We start from the raw sequence: 16,479 nt of genomic DNA, 5'->3' as shown, positions 1-16,479 counted from the left end.
CTAAAAACAATTAAACAAGTTCTAGGCCATGTGACAGTACTCTTATACCAACTCAGCACACTTCTACTGACCCTGATGGACTCCATAAGGAACTACCTTCTGCCTCCAACTAATAAGGAAACACTCTACACATTAGTCTCCCTCGCAGTATAACACTAAACCTTAACTACAGCCTCATGGTTCCATCACAAACATATAATACACATGTGTATGTCAACTCTGAATATTTGCTACTGTTGCTGAGACTTGTGATCTAACTGGATCTGTAGTTTTGCAATAGGGCTTCATCCATATTGTTCTTGCTTTGCTTAGTAAACATAAAAAAGTGATGGTGTCAATACACAGAGGCTTGAGAGACTAGGACCTTGACCCTGCAAACACTTATGTATGTGGTTAACATTAAGCACATGATTAGTCCCATTGGAGATAAAACTTCATGCTTAACCACAAGCATGTTTGCAGGATCTGAGCCTATGTGATCATTAAGCAAACACCATATGTGTAGAATTGTTTCCTCAGTAAAGAGGTGCAGTTCTTAAACTGTCAGTGTCTTAAATGAGAACTACAATGCTGTTATTGTAACGTAATATGTGATTTTGGTACAACAGTGAAATATTCTGTATTTCATCTTTGCAACTTTTGTTTGTAAACACCGTAACCTTATAAACTGTAAAGGCATTTAAATGTGTACATTTTGCAAGAAATCTACCAAAGCTGGCTTGTAATTTGTGTGGTGCCTTATTTGTGTCCTTTACAAAAAAAACAAACTAGAATACAAATCTCCATACTGACTTCAGAAAAGTCAATGGGGATAATCTGTGCCCGTCGTTATCATTTCTCCTCGTAACGCACTGTCACTCTAATTAATCTAACTACTGTCGATCCCCTGTGGGTAACGAATGGAGTTAACAGACCTGCAGTCCTTACTCATTTTCCTCAGGCAAAATCTCATTGACTTCAATGGGAATTTTTCCTGAGCCGAATAAAGCCCCAATCATGCAAACACACTTGTATATAACTTTATTATGTGAGTAGTCCCACTAATGAGAGTAAAGCTGTGTGCATGTGAAAGTGTTTGTGGGACTGGGGCCTAAATAAACAAAACAAGATTTGGGCTCTGACCAGCAATATTTTGAACAACCATTTTTGGTACTGGCATTAAGTATCAAATAGTTGTGTTTTCCCCTGGAACCAATCTTATAAAAATCAACACCTTACAGCCATACTTGATTTAACAAAGCAACCTTTTAGAAGTATAGCTGTACATCACCACAGGGCTGCAGCCACTTAAAAGCAACATCTGAAACAATTACTCTAGCCAGACCTCTTGTATGAAAAAAGCATTACTTCCGTGCATGTCTCTCACTAAAAATAGCATAATTCTGTCAATAATGGGCCACATTCTCTGCTTATGTGAGTCGACAAAATTCTCCTGAAAGAATGGAGCTGAGCCCTTTTATAGTAACAAAAAAATGGGCCCACTTCTTCTGAAAGTGTCTTTATTCTGAATCTCATGGCTCTACGTCCTGTGATAGGCTTTCCTATTGCCAGTCTTTATAAAATAACCTGGGAGAACACTAATAGTAACATCACTGGAGCTGGCATCAGGTGAAAGCCGGGGTTTGGATGCTTTTTATTTCTACATAGAGCCACAAACAAAATAAAAATCATAACTGAGCACTGGAGAAATAATGGAAGACGTTAGAAAGTCCTGCTTTCATCAGAATGAGGTTTGGGCCTGATCCTGCCAGGGGCTGATTACTTCTAGCTCCCAAAGTTTAGGGCTGGGGCCTTTGTTTTTGAAAAAAATCAGATTAATTTTGTGTTTCTGACAAGCACTAGGCTATTTGACCTCAAAGAACAGGCATGACACAGGCAGCAGCAATGCAAGGTGTGTTTACGTTGCTCCTCCATGGCTGAGACAGATCACAGATGGATCACCCCTAGCGGAAAGTGGGCAGTTTATTCTCTGTGGGCCGCTCAGTTCTTAGCCTCGCTGCTGGGACTGCTAACAAAATTAGTAGCAATAGTTGTAAGTTTAAATGGAAATAGATGGAGAGCCACCAAGTCATTTCACACAGGCCCCTGAACAGCCATCAGGTTGTAACAACTTCGAATCACTACCAGTCCTGGCTCAATGGACCTGATCCAAAGCCTATGAAATCTATGGAAAGATTCCCATTGACTTCAATGAGCTTCGGATCAGGCCCAGGATGAGCTGGTACCTTAAGCGGGGGACACTATGACCGACCCTCATTGCCGCTCAGTTTCTACAAAGTGTGTTTGAGCTGGAAAAATGCTGTCAACACAAACATACAAAAAAAAGGAATGTTCAATGAAACTCTAAATTCTCATGACTAGCAGGGACCTTGCCCAGGTTCTAGCCTTGTCAGGGAGTTCATTCAATACTTTACAGACTTCGTCAAATAATCCCATTGTTTGGACAGGCTGTTGTTTAAAAAAGAAAACATCTTCAAAGACTGCATTTTTCAGCATTCATGCCAGCTATGTTGAGATGAACAAAAGCTCCTCACCACCCTCTCATTGACTTCCACATGCTGGGCTGGAGAAAAGGTGTCTGCCTGGTTGGCCTTTGTCTGCTAAATTAGGGGTTCTCAAACTTCATTGCACCGCAACCCCCTTCTGACAACAAAAATTACTACATGACCCCAGGAGGGAGGCCTGAAGCCTGAGCCCACCCAAGTCCTGCCAAAGCCCAAGCCCCACCACCCTGGGTGGGGGGCAAAGCCCAAGGCCTTCAGCCCCAGGTGGGGGGCCTATAACCTGAGCTCCACCACCCAGCACTGAAGCCCTCAGGCTTTGGCTTCAGCCCTGGACAGTAAGGCTCCAGCTTTGACCCCAGGCGGTGGGGCCCAGGTTTTGGCTTCGGCCCCAGCAAGTCTAATGCCAGCCCTGGTGACCTCATTAAAATGGTGTCCCAACCCACAGTTTGAGAACCACAGTGCTAAATGAACCATTAGAGTTATGAATCTGAATGTCAGCTATAGTTCATACCCTGCAAATGTAGTTAGAACCCATCTGTGCAAAGAGGGGAAATGCACCAGGCAGGAGGAAAGGGAAACTCAGTCAGTCACGTTTGCTATAGGATGTTTAAGAAATATTTCCCTTTCCTGCACAAAGATATATTTGTCATGCATCTGTTCTTCGGGATGTACTGAAGACTTTTACACTCCAAGGGAGGAATTAGTCCATGCCCACGGTTTTCTTTATGCAGCTATTCCCATGTTAAAACCTGACTACTGAATGTTACATAGTTTGTCCTTGGTTTTTTTTGTCCATCTCTAAAGTCCCAAGAGCAAGTAAGTAGTGCACCCTACTTTATTTTCCAATCTAATCTGTCTTCAAAACCCACCTTGCTCTAAACAAGCTGAGACCCATTACAGCATCCTAAACATTAAATCAGTCTCCTGTCTGTTCTCTGCACTTGGGAAATGCTGAAAGATGCAAGATTCAGTATCAGATTGGACCCACAATGCATGACTGAAGTGAAATGCAGAGCTTTAACTTTGTACACAAATCATCACTAATAGGTACATCTCTTGGGTGTCAGGGTTTGCTTTTGTAACTCTTGGTAACTTGCTTGGTAAGATGTAGCAAATACTTCCGCCAAATTAAACAAATCAGGAAACACTACAGCAAGTACATTCTGTCTTCAGGTCAAGAATTGCATACAATTTACCTGTAGTCTGGCTGTGGTAAGGCAAATCCTTTCAAAGACAGAGCTCAAAAGGACTCAGATTTATGTTTTGAAAGTGACTGGATTTTGTCAATCCCATTTTGATCAGACCTTTGTGTGTGTGTGTGTGTGTGAACGAGACTTAATTCCAGTCTGTTCCTTGCTGATTCCCTGCAGGAGGGGGCTGCCTGTCTGAAAAACTCCCTTTTCTTCTTACTGTAGCCTTCAATTACAAGAAAAGGACAATTTCAGCCAGTGTGTCATTGATAAAGCTTCCCCTGGCAACAGTGGTCAAGCTTTGAGGTTGCTTGGCTACTCAAGCCTTGCTTTACCTTTTCTTTTTCTGAAACACAGATTGAGAGAGTCTGCCATGAATCACTTTAACAACTTGCTTTGTCTTTGGCATTTTAGAAGTTTGTTTACAACATTGAGCTTTTTCCTCTCCCATAATCCTTCGTGCATGTTACACAGCTTCAAACCAAAGTTATGGCAGGAAAAGGTCATAAGTGCTGTGAATTAACCTAAACGGTTGGAAACATACATATTATGTGAAAGGCATGCTGATGCATTCCACCCAGGGCTCCTACCCAATCTTCTCAGTACGTGGGGTTCCTGCTTTTCCTTAGCCCATCATAAGCTGTTCTGGGATGTTGTGTTTGCCACACTGAAGAGTATCCTCAACTGAATTCAAATGTTAGGCTGCAAAACTACCTTCATCAGTTCAGGCCAAGAAAGTGTGCTGTTTGTGATTTAGAAATTGTAAAGGAATTGCCACAGATCTGGTTATATGACCCGTGGCTTTTCCTGCTTCAGTATCACGGTCTTGTACACATACACACACAATCTATCTATCGTAAAGAATGGAGATACTGCACATATACTGATTTTTTTGGGGGAGGGGGGGGTGGTTGGATACTGAATTCCTTTTTAAAATCTCTGAAAAATAAAATAAAATAAAATAAAATTGCCTTTCCTATGCACCTTGTATAGTTATTTACAGTTTTGCAAAATAAGTGAATTGGCCACATTTTACATTCACTTCCACAGGTGTAAAATGACTACACAAGGTGCAAGACAGTGGAGAATCAGGACTCAGAATTTCTTACATTTAGGACATCACAAAGACCTGGTGGGAAATAGCTATTAACAAAAGGCACGCTTAAAGGTATATTTGAACTATTTATATTATACACACACACTCTCTCTCTCCTATCCATAGGTCTAGATGACATGCAGCCTAAAAAATTAATTAGATGTACTGAATCACTGACTGGGGGTTGTTGTTGTTGTTTCAGTGATAGAGAACTACAGAGATATACAGGCTGGAGAAAAGCAAATGTGGTACTACATTTTATAAATTGAAAGAAGAATGATCCTTGCAATTATCCAGTAATTCTAATTTCAAACCACAGTCAAATAATGGGACAATTATAAAGAGAGGGGAAAAAATCACAAACCAGCTACAGGATAATAGAACCATGAACAACAAGCCACATGTTCAAAACATTTGTAGATGAACCTAAAAGGAGTTGCAAACACCAGCCAGGACAGAATATATAAAGTGATCTACATTGACTAGGACACTGGGCAGATATAGATACATCATGCCATCTGACCCTTTTCAGAGTGGTTCTAATGGACATGGTGCTTAAAATGGTGGTAGCCGTTGGCACCCTGTCGACAGCAGGGCTCCTGGTGGAGCTATTGGTATGAACTGGTATTGGGAACGTAGGAATTTTTTGAATAGGTTCCCTATTTTAGACAAGGCCTATGTGGATCTTGTGAGGGTGTGTGCACTTAGAGAATAGATTTAAATATTTTATTAAAGTTAATGTTTAAAATTAAATATACACAAGTTAAGAGGGAAGGTACTGTACATCTGGGGTCCGGCTTGAGTTATGAGGGATTACAGGTATCAGTTACAAGGATCACGAGATACCTACATATCACATAACCAGCATAGACCCAGATTGGGGTGTGGGAGTTTTTAAAGCATCAGTGGATAAGTGGGCTTGGGTATGCCACCCATGGAATGTATAAAGAGTCCAAGTCAGTGTCAATGTAGCAAATAAATACATGGGTGGGGTGCATCCCTTGGTTCGTCAGGGAAGGAAGTGAGTTATTTCCCTGGTCGGAGGTCTTGATTACTCAATGTGGTATTGACGGTATCCTGTGATGTGTTCCGTATAGATGTCTCTGGACCACCTGATGGTGTCGGACACCATGAGCTGTCTCATGAGCCGGGCGTAGCTTTGCTCGACTCCACATGCTCCCAGTACCAGCTCGTTGTGGGGGTCACACGAGCCCAGGGCTCCCACGATCAGGGCATGTATCTGGACCGCGTAGCCCTGGGCTCTCAGGGTGTCAGCCAGCGGGGTGTACTTCAATGCTTTCCGTGCTCGGGCCTCGTGGAAGGCCGGTGACCTGTTTTCAAATGGCACCGTGACGTCTACCATGAGGACCTTCTTCTTTTCTGCGTCCGTCATGACGATGTCAGGTCGCAGACGGCTGTCTGTCCCGGGGATGGCGGAGTCGATGGTGATCTTCCCCAGGGATGGCGGGATGGCTTTCACCAGCCGGTTCTGGATGGCATTGTGGCAGTGCCACCAGGCTCCGGAGTGCTGTTTGCATCCACACAGGACGTGGGGCAGGGTCTCGTTGGCGTAGCCGCACTTCCTGCAGCGCTTGTCCCAGTTGCCGTGGCGGATGGCTCCATTGAGGGGGACGCAGTTGAGCCGGGCCCGGTGGACGAAACACCAGTTGGCGAACCTGGTGAAGCTGCTCCCGGGGAGGAAGTGGTTGCTGGCGTCCCACTTGCTGGACACCTCGAACACCTTGCCCTGGTCCGGCTTCCGCTTGAGGTTCTCGGCATAGTGGCAGTGGATGGCGTCTTTCAGGGTCCATTCCAGCATCGTTCTGGCGGTCGGGGTGATGATGGTGTGGCCAGGGGTCTTTATGCGTGGCATCAGTACTCCCAGCTCCTGGTGCTCCTCGCACCACTTCCAGCTGCATCCAATCCTCTTTCCTAGGCGTCTCGAGGCGTTGTGGGCGTGGGACCAGAGAGAGGACAGGTCTCCCCCCCCTCTCCCGAACTCAGCCTCCAGGGAGCCGCTGAGGTAAGTGGCGACGTCCTGCTCGGAGGGGGCCCTGGCAATGTGTTTCCTGACCACGTCCCATACGGCTTCCTGCGCGATGCTCCTCACCGTCGGGTCCGGGCACGTCAGGAGGCTGTAGCAATGGCTGTGAAGCCATTCTTCACCCAGCCTACTGCTTGGAGTTAGGGAGGATCCTCTCCCTTCTAATGCCTACTGGGTCCCCCAAGCATCACTGGCTTACTCAGGGGTTGTGTGGCACAGATGTTGCCTCAATTTACATACATCACTACGGAAACACAGCTAGTACTTGAATGGGGATTGTGGATGGTATCAAATCAGCAAACAGCCATCTGCACAACACTTCAGGGAGAGGAAATGACTAAGGACACTGGAGCAAACCTCTATTCTTTAATGTCCATAGACAGCAGAAAAAAACTGGGTTTAACATCTTATCTGAAAGACCCATCTATCTGTCTTAAACTGCCAAGAATTCAGTGTACCTACCTCAGAAGGATGATGGTTGGAGCTAAACCTGATGGGATTTGAACCTGTGGGTCCAGGGTGTTTAAATATTTTTGGACTTTTGCTTAGATCATTAAGATCTAATAACAAAGAAAAGAGAACTATAAATTTCTGATTTCTCACTGTCCCAAAGATCTGTCAGCCCTGCATTAACTGCTTCTGGACAGCTGGGAGACTGGTGGATACAGGGCATTTATGGAATGGGGGTGGGGGGGCAGTCCCAAATGAAATGGATACAGATTACAAGAAGCTGCAAGATGCTGCCCTAGCCTTAATGAAATAGAGACAAGTTTCTAAAGGATTAATTTATAATCTTGCTAGTGAATGGCTAATTTAATTGAAAGGCAGAACAATATAATCTGATTAATTTATTTATCATTTTGATCTAAACAGATTTTAAGGTGCAAGGAGGGAAGAGATTTTAGGGTTTACATGTAATTTACATATATGGTCAATAAAACATCTTGCACATTTATTGCCATCTTTCAGTTCGTGGGTAACAACAAAAAGCAATACATTTAGTTTAAATGGAAATCAGTTTGTTTATTCACACCGTAGGACAAAAGTAAATGTTTAAAATGGTTGATTTTTAAATGTAAACAGTGGTTAACCCTCTCAAAACCAGCCTTGATCACATCAGCAATCTTTGAATTCTGTGCCAGCTGTTATCACACTGCTGCACATTGCTGCTTTCGGGCCCAATCCTGCAAGGTGCCAAGTGACATCAATGGGAATTTTAGGCTCTTAGCACCTTGCAGGATTAGGACCTTTAGCTATGGGGAAATCATTTGTGGTTTTAGGCAAGCAGAATTGTAACCCTATTGTATTATTTAAAATACTGCAAATATATTAAATGCAATCTAACATATCCAATGTAAGCTAATATTTCACATTCTTATTGCTATTAGCAGTACTTGGAGTAGTTGAGGGCAAACAAAATGTTAGAAAGAATTTTTGTAATTTATCAGCATTTAAATGCAGTGTGTTACTAGCTAAATAATACTACATGATCATAGAGTATCAGGGTTGGAAGGGACCTCAGGAGGTCATGTAGTCCAACCCCCTGCTCAAAGCAGGACTAATCCCCAGACAGATTTTTGCCCCAGACCCCTAAATGGCCCCCCTCAAGGATTGAACTCACAACCCTCAGTTTAGCAGGCCAATGCTCAAACCACTGAGCTCTCCCTCCCCCCCCCCATATGTAGGCAGTATGCTTTGGGTTTATTTTTGCTGAGTTCTGCACCACATCTAGTCCACTTTTCACACATTGCTTATTGGATAGACTAATTGGATATTATGCATTTGGCCTTGATCCTCCACCTTGTTTCCCAAGATCTCTCTGCTGGGGTTCTGCATGGGTGCAAGGGTCTGCCCATGCATATTCAATGAAAAATCTGGCCCCTGTTCTCTTGTGAAAATAACATACTACAGAAAAATAAATACAGTGTAAAAAGTGCAGATACTGTAACAGTCACTCTCAGGTTTGCTATCAGACTTAGAATGCGTGCTTGTGTTAAAGAAAAATATGTCTGGTGATTTTAAACAACATAGGCCAAATTTTCAACTGGGCTCTTTAATTTTAAGGTGTATCTTTTTTATATGAGCAAAACTCATAAGAACATAAATATTGCAGGTACAGTTAAAAGGGCCAATGAAAATGGACCCCATTATGTTATTTATTAGTCCAGTAAAAAAAAAAAAAAGGTTGTAACATTAAATGCATTTTTAGATATAAAAACATAAGAACGACCATACTAGATCAGACCAATAGTCCATCCAGTGCAGCATCCTGACTTCCAACAGTGGGTAGTACCAGGTGCTTCAGAGGGAATGAACAGAACAGGACATTATCAAGTGATCCATCTCCTGTCATCCAGATTCAGCTTCTGGCTGTCAGAGGTATAGGGAAACCCAGAGCATGGGATTGCATCTCTGACCATCTTGGCTAATAGCCATTGATGGACCTATCCCTCTATGAACGTATCTAACTCTGTTTTGAATACAGTTATCCTTTTAACCTTCACAACATCCTCTGGCAATGAGTTCCATAGGTTGACTGTGCATTATGTGAAGAACTACTTCTTAATGTTTGTTTTAAACTTGCTGCCTATTAATTTCATTGGGTGACCCCTGGTTCTTGTGTTATGTGAAGGGGTATTCACTTTCTTCACACCATTCATGATTTTGTAGACCTCTATCATATCCCTCCCCCTTAGTCATCTCTGTTCTACACTGAATCTAAATCTCAGTCCCAGCCTTTGTAATCTCTCCTGATATGAAAGCTGTTCCAAACCCGTTGCCCTTCACTGTACTTTTTCCAATTCCAATATATCTTTTTTGAGATGGGGCAACTGGAACTGCACAGAGTACTCAAGGTGCGAGTATACCATGGATTTATATAGTGGCATTATGATATTTTCTGTCTTATTATCTATCCCTCTCCTAATGGTTCCTAACATTGTTCGTTTTTTTGTCTGTTGCTGCACATTGAGCAGCTGTTTTCAGAGAACTATCCATGATGACTCCAAGAGCCCTTTCTTGAGTGGTAACAGCTAATTTAGACTTTCATTATTTTGTGCACGTAGGTGGGATTATATTTTCCAATGTGCATTACTTTGCAATTATCAACATTGAATTTCATCTGCCATTTTGTTGCCCAGTCACCCAGTTTTATGAGATCTCTTTGTAACTCTTCGTAGCGTGCTTAACTATCTTAAGTAATTTTGTATTGTCTACAGACTTCGCTACCTCGCTGTTTACCCCCCTTTCCAGATCTTTTATGAATATGTTGAACAGCACTGGTCTCAGTACAGATCCGACCCTGCTATTTATCTCTCTCCACAGTGAAATGACCATTTATTCCTACCCTTTGTTTCCTATCTTTCAACCAGTTACTGATCCATGAGTGGACCTTCCTTCTTACCCTATAACTGCTTAGTTTGCTTAAGAGACTTTGGCGAGGGACCTGGTCAAAGGCTTTCTGAAAGTCCAAGTACACTGTATCAACTAGATGACCCTTGACTATGTATTTGCTGACACCCTCAAAGAATTCTAATAGATTGGTGAGGCATGATTCCCCTTTATAAAAATTGTGTTGACTCTTCCCCAACATCGTATGTTCATCTATGTGTCTGACCTTTCCGTTCTTTATTATAGTTTCAACCAATTTGCCTGGTACTGAAGTTAGGCTAATCAGCCTATAATTGCCAGGATTACATCAGGAGCCTTATTCTTAGAGCCCTGGGTGGATACAAAATGTATATCCGCAGATATAAATTGCTATCTGAGGAGCTGCAGGGCTCTACTGGGAACTGCAGCAAGGAAAGCAGCAGCATGTCGGGTCGCCGCTTTCAGGAGCCAGCGCCCCACGCAGGCAGCTCCTCCAGCGTGGCTGCACTGCCCCCAGCCCCACACACTGGGGCAGGCCCCAGGCTTAACGGTAGCTGTCCCTAGCTGTGCTAGTGTGTGCAAATGGCTCGCACGCTCCCGGACAGGAGACACAGTCCGCTGCATGGAAGGGAATCCTGTCTGGGAGCGTGAGAGCCGCTTGCACACACTAGCACAACCAGGGACAGCTGCCAGTGGGCATAGTGCCCACTGCAGTTGGCAGGGCTGGGGGTGTGGCTGGGGCAGAACAGCCATGCCAGAGGAGCTGCTGGTACGGAGGAGTGCTGGCTCCTGGGAGCATCAACCTGACATGCTGCTGCTTTCCCCACTGCAGTTCCCAGTAGAGCCCTGCAGCTATGCAGATACCAATTTATATCCGTGGATATAAACTTTGTATCCCTGCAGGGCTCTGCTTATTCTTTAAGTTCTTATGTATCAACAGTGTATTTTTCTTAAGTTTCAGCCAATCAACATTACTCAGAATGGTTAGCTGATTGAGCTCTGACTGGTATTTGATAGAACAAGAAGTAATGGTCTCAAGTTGCAGTGGGGGAGGTCTAGGTTGGATATTAGGAAAAACTTTTTCACTAGGAGGGCGGTGAAGCACTGGAATGGGTTACCTAGGGAGGTGGTGGAATCTCCTTCCTTAGAGGTTTTTAAGGTCAGGGTTGACAAAGCCCTGGCTGGGACGATTTATTTGGGGATTAGGTCCTGCTTTGAGCAGGGGGTTGGACTAGATGACCTCTTGAAGTCCTTTCCAACCCTATGATTCTATGATTTCTCTTGAACTCTTTCCAACTACCATGTCAGTTAATCTCCCTCTGTGTGGGTACCTGTGGATTTTACACTGGCTTTCAAACACACTCAACAATAAGGTCTATTCTCCCCCTGATGTGTACACACACATAACTCATTAACACTAATGGCCGTTATAATGTGCGCCCATCGGGGGAGAATAGGTCTCAAATGAGTGCAGGTTGGGGCACAAAATAATCCATCTGAGAAAGAAAAATAAAGGACTCCATGGTGGGAGCAAACGTGAAACCTCAAAATGGTGCAACTCTATCTGCACGCAGCTTCCCATGAAAACCTTGCCCCATGCGAAGGAATGAAAACAAAAATCACTGGAAAAATCTGAGAATTTCTTATCAGCTCCAACAAAATACCCAACATTTGAAAATTCTTGCTTCATGGATAGTTTTAGGCTAGGTGTTCCAGTCATTAAATGTTCTGTCTTCACTGGGTATCTTTTGTTAGAATTAGGATATCTGTTGCAATAACCAGTATAACCTTTACCCTTAGCTACACAGCCATACCGGTTTCCAATTATAAGAGCAATCTTTTATTTTATAATACAAATAAACCCAATCGTTATCGCAACACAGAAGACTAAAATGAATAAGCAAAGACTGCTGAGTGATTTCACCATTTTTTCCCTCCATAATTTCCTGCTATTATTTCTATGGAAGCTACTGCCAAGATTCAAAGCAACATAATACTTTATTGTACATGCTGCTGGGTTTGTTTATGACTTTATTTGTTTGTTACAACCTTTATTTTTAATTTTTAAATGCAACAGTGGAATTTAAACATCTAGTCCGGAATAATTTTTGAGACCCAGTATCATTTACTAACAGCACAACTTTGTCCTGTTTTTATGATGTTATCCAGGGGGTAAGGAGTCCAATTCCTCTCATTAACCTCTCCCACTCGAGCTCCCAGCTTTTTCACAAGCAATGCTAGAGATGGGGGGGACCCCAGACCTAGCATAGAAGCTCAGGGCCTCAGTGCAGATGTCTCTGACTCCTGCAGATCCCCACAGTTCTGCTGGGTTTGGAAACATAACTGTAGCACATTGCGTACACAGAGAGGGGGTCACAAGACAAACTTCCCTAAAATCACTCCATGGCGGTGAACTCTGCAAAAACATTCTCAGGGATTTTCCTCCACTTAGGTCTTTTCCTCAGGTATTTTGACAAGAGGGGAATGACAAAGCATTTTACTATTATAATCCATCTCTAACATAGTATGATACTGATGGGCAGGCCCTTTCCTCCCATCAGTACTTAAAGCACTAATGAATGTCACAGGGCTATATTTACATATTCTCTCACTGTGCCAACTGTTCCATGTACTTGCACACATTATGACTAGCTCCAAACAGATACCGGAACAATGAATTACTGATGAAATCCCTTTCTGCATTGGAGGCACTAGTGGAAGGGATAACATTGCTCAGCTTACAAACTTCCACACTTCTCTTGCATATTCATTAAAATAACGGTATGCCCATTTCATAGAGTGAGAGAACATGCTTCAGCAGAGGTTTGGTCTGAATGGACTGTCAGCTTTGAAGGTCGAATTTTGAGCTCCCGACCCAAAAGGATAACAGAGTATGCTATTGTCAGTGTAATGGAATTAGTACTGGGTGTGGATATGGGTTCAGAGGTGTCTGGGAACTGTAACAACAATAGGATAGGACTGAATGACTGACATGAATAATAAGGTTCCCATTCAGCAAGGTACTTAAGCATGTGCCTGACTTTAAGCACCAAATGTTCCAGTAAGGTCAATGGAATTAGTCATCTGCTTACATGTCTTGGAGAATTGTGGCCTAAATGCTCTAAGTGTAAAGTCCTGTATGTTCCAGTCTATGCATCCGATGAAGTGGGCTGTAGCCCACAAAAGCTTATGCTCAAATAAATTTGTCAGTCTCTAAGGTGCCACAAGTACTCCTGTTCTTTTTGCGGATACAGACTAACACGGCTGCTACTCGAAACCTAAGTGTAAACAAACAAACGCTTTTCCTGCAAAAAAGTTCTAAATCGGGGTTATCATTATAATTTTAAAATCTGAGTCATCTTGGTGCTTATGTAAGTGAGAGCACGGATGGGAACAGCGCAGATATTACTAGGTGAGTGTCCCTCACACAGAAGAGCGACATGTCTCCAGAAAGGAAAGCTTTGAAGCTCTAACCCAAAACTTCATCAGGTCCTCCCTTCTGAGGGTTTAAAAAAAGTTGTAGAAGAAAAAGCTCACATGCTAAAAAAAGACTTAAAAGTGTAAAGTCCTGTCCACACTGGGATCAGCAATGTGATAGCTACATCCATGTTTAAACTTATTAGTTGCTAGCAGAGATCCAGCAGCTTCTCCATCCAGCGTAGAGAGAAATTCTTTTTTTTCTTATAGCTATGTTATAAAACCATGCTAGATACTCTCTCATGGAAACTAACAGGTAAGTGTGAAGCAGGGACTTTCTGGGTATTTAGTTAACCAAACTAAAAGGGGAAAAGAGATGCAGTTTGACACAAACTCAAAGCCAGTCCAGAACACAGAACCTAAAAGTGTTCATAAAAAATATAGCAGTAACTCCACAGACCATAAGAATTACATCTGTCCATCTAACCAAGAAATAAACGTTAATCTATTTGTGTGCGTGTCAGAGGTCAGTATGTTTGTATAAATATACACATATACGGTATAATCTAACAACTCTGGGCACTTATTTTTATGAATTAAAAAGTGGTGTTCTCACCCTTCTTATTAGAAAAATCAACAGAGCTGTATTAAGGTTTCATATTGCTAAAACTTCTATTTTTGTTACTACAGCTTTATTAGTATAGAAGTATCAAATAATTAAAAACTAAACAGTTGTCAAAAATAAATGAGCCAAGTCCATTTTGTGATGCTGTAGCTTGGGTTTTTATTGTCTGTTCACCTACTTGCTAAGTTACTAATGTGCCATGGAACTGCCCATCATTTTGAATCAGAGAAGCTCTTCTTACATACTCCCTGCAGAAGAGTCATGATGAGTGCAGGAGGAAATAAAAACAATTTACGATTTAATGAAAAAAGGACCACAAAAATGTGCTGGGAAAACAAAAAAGTGAGTAGATCATCACATTTTTTCCCTAAACACTGGAATAAAGGAGGAGGAGGAGAAGCAATCCTTAGCTATGAGACACACTGGTTTTCTGAGAGAAGATCAATGCTATGGTCTTGGAGAGAAGTATTGCTAGCTTTCAAGAGATTTCTACAAGGCACTCTTGATAATAAGGAAAGGCAGACTAGTTATTAGGGTAGGGTGGAAAAGATGAGTAATCAGACAAACACAATCAGTCAGCATTCAAGATCCGCCAGGAATAAGAGAGATTTAAAGAATTCAGTGATTAAAAAAGGACTAATCAGGAAGTGCATGGCTCAGCAATTCCTAAACTATTGTGCTAATATAATGAGGGAAGAAAAATGAAGAAGAAAATTTTTTGTCTTTGTCTTTTACCCAGCAATGTAGTGACTATGAAGGACACAGTACAGCATGGAATGGAAAAGATCTGCCTGTTCATGGTATTCATTTGAGTACATAAATTCAAAGCATTGGCCTCCTAAACCCAGGGTTGCGAGTTCAATCCTTGAGGGGGCCATTTATGGATCGGGGCAAAAATCTGTCTGGGGATTGGTCTTGCTTTGAGCAGGGGGGTTGAGACCTCCTGAGGCTCCTTCCAACCCTGATATTCTATGATTCAAGATTTTAGTCTTTTCATGCTAGGGTTTTTAGAACCAAATACTCTTCTCTTTGCTGTTGATGCAAATGACTGAAGACAGAATTCCCATAATCCTGCCTTTTAAATAAGTAGATGATCACCAGGGACTGGATAGGAATCCTCCACAGCTGCATTAACATTTATGTTCTCGCTTTCCTTGTGGAGGCCATGAAGTAGAACATAGTTCCATCTCTTTCCTTTCCTCCCTTATTCATAGTGGAACCTTTCACTTTGCCTTTTGAATAATGCCACACAGTGCCGTCATTTCAGGAAATGCCAAACTGTTTACACTGCTAATGGAGTCAGGCATCTTGCTGACAAATTCAGGAAACACTTGAGCAGAAGAGATAAAAGCAATTGCTGCAGAACTATTGTTTTCCATTTCATTTCACACACTGAAAAGAGCTTTGGTGACCGCCCAGGAGGTGCCCTCAAATACAGATTCCAAGACACCTTCTTCCTGAGCCTAGAAAACCAAACCAGATTGATCACACCCGCTCTCTTGTTAGTCACTCTCTTTTTTCCTGTTAGTGCCTTCATTTTCTACTTTTGAATTTCACCATGTCATTTTCAGTCCTTTTCAGGTTCTCTTTCCAGCTGTGTATCCAACAGCTTGAAAACTTTTCTTACACTGTGCATGCTATGCTTAGTGAGTTTGCTAAAGGGACATTAACAATAGAAGCCAGCAGGATTGAGAGTCAGGATTAAGTAGCTTTAGCAGGAAGAACCTTATAATGAGGATGCCCTCTGCCCTCTGTTTATTAAAGTATTGTCCCAGCTACTCTACACTTAATGCTAATACAACCTAATCCATTTAAACAGAGTTCACAGGGAAATAAACTTATTGAAATAACATTACTATTCTCCTTACACTAAAGTATACATTATAATCAATATAATAGTGCTGTTCACAGAATGGGACAAACTGACTGTCAGAGACATCCATTGCATGTCCAAAGCAGGTAAAGAGGGTTTCTCTGAACGCAGTTATCTGTGATGAGCTAAGAGACCCAGCTGAGAGAACAGGGAAGAGGGTGTACTTTAAGTGTGCTGCAGGTTCCTGCTGGGATCTGCCCCATCAGCCAATTGTCCAGGTGAGGGTAGATGTGAATGTCTTTTCTTCTGAAATGCACCATCACTACTATGCATCTCATAAAGATCGTCAGTGTTGTTGAGAGACCAAATGGCAAAACCTTGTATTATGTGAGGCTCAAGAAGGGTTTTCAACCAAAGTACA

This window comes from Malaclemys terrapin, chromosome 16, assembly GCF_027887155.1.
Source record: "Malaclemys terrapin pileata isolate rMalTer1 chromosome 16, rMalTer1.hap1, whole genome shotgun sequence".
Classification (NCBI taxonomy): Eukaryota; Metazoa; Chordata; order Testudines; family Emydidae; genus Malaclemys; species Malaclemys terrapin.
Note: the sequence above shows the minus strand (reverse complement) of the source record.